The sequence below is a fragment of the Mus pahari genome, chromosome 20 (assembly GCF_900095145.1).
Source record: "Mus pahari chromosome 20, PAHARI_EIJ_v1.1, whole genome shotgun sequence".
Lineage (NCBI taxonomy): Eukaryota > Metazoa > Chordata > Mammalia > Rodentia > Muridae > Mus > Mus pahari.
Genome location: NC_034609.1, coordinates 4407336 through 4414491, shown reverse-complemented (window position 1 = coordinate 4414491; position 7156 = coordinate 4407336). Strand labels below are relative to the sequence as shown.

Genomic DNA, 7156 nt, shown 5'->3' with positions numbered 1-7156 from the left:
CCAAGAAGTGGGAGTGGGTGGGTAGGGGAGCAGGACGGGGGAGGGTATAGGGAACTTTTGGGATAGTATTTGAAATGTAAATAAAAAAAAGAAAATATCTTAAAAAAAAAAAAAAAAAAGAATTCACTCTTTGGCCTCGGTAGAAACATGATGATGAAAAGAACGCTAGCCTTTGGAAAGAGTTGCAATAGGATGCACATGCCGTGCTGCTGTTGTGGCTCTAAGGCCTACCACCTTCAGAAGTCAGCCTGCCACAAATATGGCTACCCTGCCAAATGCAAGACAAATTATAACTGAAGTGCCAAGGCTAAGAGATGAAACACTATGGGGACTGGACAGATGAGGCACCTAAAAATTGTCTATCACAGATGCAGACATGGAACAACACGTAAACCCAAGAGGGCAGCTGTGGCAGCATCTAGTTCATCTTGAGGATTTCATAAAATAAATGTTCAGTTTTTTTTTTTAATTCCCATGAGAGGCACTGAAGGGAACGCAAGAAATCAGTAATACAACATATCTATGAAACAAGAACAGACTGCTATTCTCTTAAATCAAAGAACTGAAAGAGACCTTAGAAACTGAAAAAAAACACACACGAAAACTAAAAGTTCTTTAAGAAACAGAAGTTAAATTAATTGTTTGGAAAACAAAGGGAAATAAGAAAATGGGAATCAATGCACAAAGCATCGTAGTTAAACACGTCAGCCTGATTCCATGCGAGAGAACAGAGAAAACAAAAACCGGAACTATCAAAGCACATGAGCATGTCACAGGACTGTAAGACAGATGTCCCCACACTAGTGGGGATCTGACACAATGACAAGGCAAAACAACATGAGACCTCAAAGTATCAGGGATCAAGAAATTATACAAAGTATCAGAAATCAAAAGTGGCCTTGTATTTCTCAGCATTTACACTGAAAACTATGAGGTGATGGAGAATGTGTTTAAAATAATGAGGGGAAATCACTTCCAAACTAGAATTCCATACTCAGCCAACTCGTCCCTCAAGGGTGAGATTAAAATAAAGTTTTCAGTCATGCAAGGTTTCAATAATTTACCTCCCATGTGGAGGATGAATTCCACCCAAAAGGGAAGCAAAACAAGAAAGATGAGGACCTGGAATCCAGAAATAAAGATCTGCAAAAAGAAGAGGTAACAAAAATTCCTCAGATGACACTGAAGGCAAAATAGCTCTGAAAAGCTGACACAGAATCTGGATTTCAAGTCAAGAAAAGTAAAAGGAGAAGGGTCTGTGAGAGAAAATGAGGCAGGAGCCTGGGGATACAGAAAGACCTGCCAGAGGCTTATGCTAGTCTGACCCCATAAGGTTGTCAAGTTGTAGCAGGCTACAGTGCAATTACAGTAAAATTGGGTAAGAGACAAGCCTCCTTTAGCACCTGTTATGCTCAGTCTTTGGCTAGGAGCTAAACATGAGAAGTATACCCTTAGAAGAAACATGGTAATTTATTCTAGATAGCAGTACTGGGCCTATCAATCAGTTACTCATTAGACACAAGTCAGATCTGTGGGTCAGATCTGAGAGAAACATTCTCATGGTCACCTGTAGTGTAATGTAGGGTAATCCAGTTCATTTTCAGGATTTCCTTCTCCTCGATTTTTTCATTAAGTGGAATACAAGAGACATTTTCAAGGGAAAAGGAGGGAATAAGCCAGGCTCGGTGGTCCATGCCCATGCTCCCATCTACTTAGCAAGCTGGCGTGTGATGACTTCTAGACAGGCTTGGGAATTCTAGACCAGTCAGGGCTGCAATGAGGACTTCATTTCATACAAGCAAGAAGACAAGTTAGCTGTGGCAAGTGGCCCCCGTGGCTTGATCCAAGCACCTCCAATGGGGGAAAGAAGAGAGTAGAGTGAGGATGCAGTCACTTTTTGAAACTCAGGAGATCTGCACACCATCTGACTGTCTGGTTCATCTGGGCAGTGCCCCAGCCTGCAATCAATCACCTTTTTCCTGCAGCTTTGTCAAGTCCTAGACCAAGGGCACGTCTGAATTCATAACATCTGAGAGAAGGGTATCAGCTGCAGCTGCTTCTGCAACATACTCGACCATAAGGTTGGCTATGAGAGCTGGCAGAATCTGAGGCACTTCCAGAGAGTTTAGGTAATGTCCCTAGATTGCAGGCCGCTTGTTCTCTAGCGCCCTAAGCAATCATCACTTTTAAACTTCTGCCATGTGTACTTCCATGGCATCTTTTGAATACCTTACAGGGAACCATCTCCTATGTGAGTGGGGCACAAAGCCCCTGTGATAAATCCCTCCTTACATATCCCTTGTTCAGACACACTGAAATAGCAGCTGAACTGATGGTTCAGGAGGGGCTGAACACAGGAAAAAGACAGGGAATTAAGATACTAAGCATGGCTATTTCAAGGGGTACTTTATTGAGTTTTCAGAGAAGCTACAGATACATTCACAAGTAACATTTTGAAAATTAGGGCAGGAAAAGGAGACTGCTATTAATTTCAAGGAAAACAAGATAATGCCTCAAAATGAAACTTAAGCATTGCACATATATAAATAATACTTATGTATCTACAATAATAAAATGCTCATGACTTCAGTAAATATCACAAAAACTACACCAGGAAAATGAAGAGACCTATTTGAGAAAAAAAAAAAAAAGTCACACTGCAGAGCTATATTCTGATTGAGGATTGTTGATGTGATATGACAATACAAAAACACATTATGGAAATGCGGACTTCTGAAATGAACTGAGGAGAAAGACAATGGGACTGACCTAGGGGTGAGTAAGAGACATCCATCAAACAAGGCTGACCACATTACAGTTTTCTCAATTTATGATTTTCTATTTTGGGGGTCCTTACTCTATCAGGCATTCCTTTAAAATGTATATGGATTGACGGTTCAGCCTTGCAATGGCTCCATAAGGTATAGTGTTTATTTTAATTAACTTATATAGGTTGCTTTTATTTTTTTAATTCAAAATAAAATTTTCCATACAATATATTCTGATTATGATTTTTCCTCCCCCAACACCTCCTAGATCCTCCCCCACCTCTCTAAATCCATATCCTCTTTTGCTCTTCCTCATTAAAAACAGGCATCTAAAGCAAAACAAACAAGCCAAAATAGAACCAACCAAACAATAGAAAGAAGAGCCAAATAAAAAGCACAATAAACATTTATGCAGAGACATACACATTCACATACAAAAAAGTCCCATAAAAACACAAAATCAGAAACTATAATACATAAGTAAAAGCCATGTAAGATTACAACAAGAAAAAGAAAACAGAGAAAAGGAAAGGAAAGGAAAGGAAAGGAAAGGAAAGGAAAGGAAAGGAAAGGAAAGGAAAGGAAAGGAAAGGAAAGGAAAGGAAAGGAAAGGAAAGGAAAGGGAAAAGAAAAGAACAGAGAAAGAGAAAAAAAAACAGACAAAAGATCCTCTGCCACCACCAGGCTCCATACTTAAATAGGGCCAGGAGAAGGAATGAGCCTCCCAGGACTGTGGACAGGCATGTAAGTATAGGGAGGACCACCACTGCTGCTCAGAGGAACCCACCCAGAACCCTCAGGAAACAGGAATCGAGGGGCTGCCTGGGACATGAGTCTTCCAATCTCTGTCTGTGCCCAGAGCTGATCCTGTGCCACACAGCTACATACACAAATAGAAAGAGCCGGTCTCCCAGGATTGCCTACATACAGGTAAGGCCACCACTTCTCTTCAAATTTCTGCCCGAGAGGGAACCTCCCAGACCCATCGTAACACAGGAACAAGGATCACCTGGGGACAGAATCCTTTTGATCTCTGTCTGCACCCCAGAGCTGGCCCCGTAACACAGCTCTCCATACCCAAATTTGTCCCACAGAGAAAGTCTCCCAGGAGACTGACACACAGGCTTGCAGGAGGGACAAGCCAAAGTCACAGACAGCAAGACCAACTAACACCAGAGATAACCAGATGACAAAAGGCAAGCCCAAGAACATAAACAACAGAAACCAAGACTACATGGCATCATCAGAACTCAGTTCGCCCACCACAGTGAGCCCGGGTTACCCCAACACACCACAAAAGCAAGACTCTGATAATCACATCTTATGATGATGATAGAGGAATTTAAGAAGGACATAAATAACTACCTTAAAGAAATACAAGAGAACACAGGTAAACATGTGGAAGCCCTTAAAGAGGAAACATAAAAATCCCTTAAAGAATTCAGGAAAACACAACCAAACAGGTGAAGAACTGAAAAAAACATCCAGGATCTAAAAATGGAAATAGAAACAATAAAGAAATCACAAAGGGAGACAACACTGGAGTTAGAAAACCTAGGAAAAAGATCAGGAGTCATAGAAGTAAGCATCACCAACAGAATACAAGAGATAGAAGAGAGAATCTCAGGTGCAGAAGATACCATAGAAAACATTGACATAACAGTAAAACAAAATGGAAAAAGCAAAAAGCTCCTAACCCAAAACATCCAGGAAATCCAGGACACAATGAGAAAGAAGACCAAACCTAAGGATAATAGGTATAGAAGAGAGTGAAGATTCCCAACGTAAAAGGGCAGTAAATATCTTCAACAAAATTATAGAAGAAAACTTCCCTAACCTAAAGAAAGAGATGCCCATGAGCATAAAAGAAGTCTACAGAACTTCAAATAGATTGGAGCAGAAAAGAAATTCCATGGAGGAGCTGGAGAAAGTACCCAAGGAGCTGAAGGGGTCTGCAACCCTATAGGAAGAACAACAAATATATGAACTAACCAGTACCCCCAGAGGTCATGTCTCTAGTTGCATTATTTAGCAGAAGATGGCCCAGTCAGCCATCATTGGGAGGAGGGGCTCTTGGTCTTGTGAAGATTATATGCCCCAGTACAGGGGAATGTCAGGGCCAGGAAGCAGGAGTGGGTGGGTTGGGGAACTGGGCTGGGGGAGGGTATAGGGGATTTCAGGATAGTATTTGAAATGTAAATGAAGAAAATATCTAATAAAAAAGTTGCTCCCTTCACATAATAATGAAAACACCAATAGCACTAAACAAAGAATATTAAAAGTAGTAAGACAAAAAGGTCAAGTAACATATAAAGGCAGACCTATCAGAATTACACCAGACTTCTCACCAGAGACTATGAAAGTAAGAAGATCCTGGGCAGATCTCATACAGACACGAAAGAGACCACAGATGCCAACCCAGACTAAGTACTATATTCAGCAAAACTCTCAATTACCATAGATGGAGAAACCAAGATATTCCATGACAAAATAAAATTTACACAGTATCTTTCCACAAATCCAGCCCTACAAAGGATGATAGAAAGCACCAACACAAAGAAGAAAACTACATCCTAGAAAAAGCAAGAAAGTAATCTTCCTTCAACAAACCCAAAAGAAGATAACCACACAAACATAAAAATAACATCAATAATAACAGGGAGCAACAATCACTATTCCTTAATATCTCTTAACAACAATGGACTCAATGCCAATAAAAAGACATAGACTAACAGACTGAATATGAAAACAGGACCCAGCATTCTGCTGCATACAGGAAACACACCTCAGTGTCAAAGACAAACACTACCTCAGAGTAGAGGGCAGGAAAAAAATTTTCCAAGCAAATGGTCCCAAGAAACAAGCTGGAGTAGCCATTCTAATATCGAATAAAATCGACTTTCAACTAAAAGTCATCAAAAAAGATAAGGAAGGACACTTTATACTCATCAAAGGAAAAAAAAAAATCTACCAAGAACTCTCAATTCTGAACATCTATGCTCCAAATGCAAGAGCACCTACATTCATAAAAGAAACTTTAATAAAGCTGAAAGCACACATTACACCTCACACAATAATAGTGGGGGACTTCAACACCCAATTCTCATCAATGGACAGGTCAAGGAAACACAAACTAAACAGAAACACCAGGAAACTAACAGAAGTTACAGACCAAATGGATTTAACAGATATCTAGAAAACATTTCATCTTAAATCAAAAGAATATACTTTCTTCTCAGCACCTCATCATATCTTCTTCAAAATTGACCATATAATCGGTCACAAATCAGACCACAATAGATATAAGAAGATTGAAATACCCTCATGCCTCCTATCAGATCACTATAGATTAAGGCTGGTCTTCAATAGCAACAAAAACAACAGAAAGCCCACTTATATATGGAAACTGAACAACACTCAACACAATGATAACTTGGTCAAGGAAGAAACAAAAAAGAAATTATAAACTTTTTAGAATTTAATGAAAATGAAGGTACAACATATCCAAACTTATAGAACACAATGAAAGCAGTGCTAAGAGGAAAACTCATAGCTCTGAGTGCCTCCAAAAAGAAACTGGAAAGAGCATATATGAGCAGTATAACAGCACACCTGATAGCTCTAGAATAAAAAGAAGCAAATACACCCAAGAGAAGACAAAGGAAACAATCAAACTAAAGGGCTGAAATCAACCAAGTAGAAACATAAACAACTATACAAAGAATCAACAAAACGAAGAGCTGGTTCTTTGAGAAAAATCAACAAGATAAATAAACCCTTAGCCAGACTAACCAGAGGACACAGAGACAGTATCCAAATTAACAAAATCAGAATGAAAAGGGAAATATAACAGAAACAGGAGAAATCCAAAAAGTCATTAAATCCTACTACTAAAGCCTGCCTATCTATAATCAACAAAAGTGGAAAATGTGGATGAAAGTGACAATTTTCTAGACAGATACCAGGTACCAAAGTTAAATTAGGATCAAAACCAAAAGAACCCAGGACCAGATGGGTTTAGTGCAGAGTTCTACCAGACCTTCAAAGAAGACATAATTACCAAGACTCCTCAAACTATTTCACAAAATAGAAACAGAAGGTACTCTACCCAACTCTTTCTATGAAGCCACAATTACTCTGATACCTAGAACACACAAAGTACCAAAAAGAAAGAGAACTTCAGGCCAATTTCCCTTATGAATATCAATGCAAAAATACTCAATAAATTTTTAATCTTAGCCATTCTGACTGGTGTGAGATGGAATCTCAGGTTGTTTTGATTTGAATTTCCCTGATGACTAAGGATGTTGAACATTTTTTCAGGTGTTTCTCAGCCATTTGGTATTCCTCAATTGAGAATTCTTTGTTTAGCTCTGTACCCCATTTTT

The 7156-nt window shown here is 39.3% G+C and overlaps 1 protein-coding gene and 1 pseudogene across 4 annotated transcripts in view; one reads left to right on the top strand and one right to left on the bottom strand.

The window, feature by feature from the left end:
* The window catches only part of Anapc10 (anaphase promoting complex subunit 10), a 47309-nt gene that overhangs the window by 2281 nt on the left and 37872 nt on the right, over positions 1-7156 (bottom strand). The gene's annotated exons all lie outside the window — the stretch shown is intronic.
* LOC110337551 lies at positions 151-432 on the top strand (annotated as a pseudogene).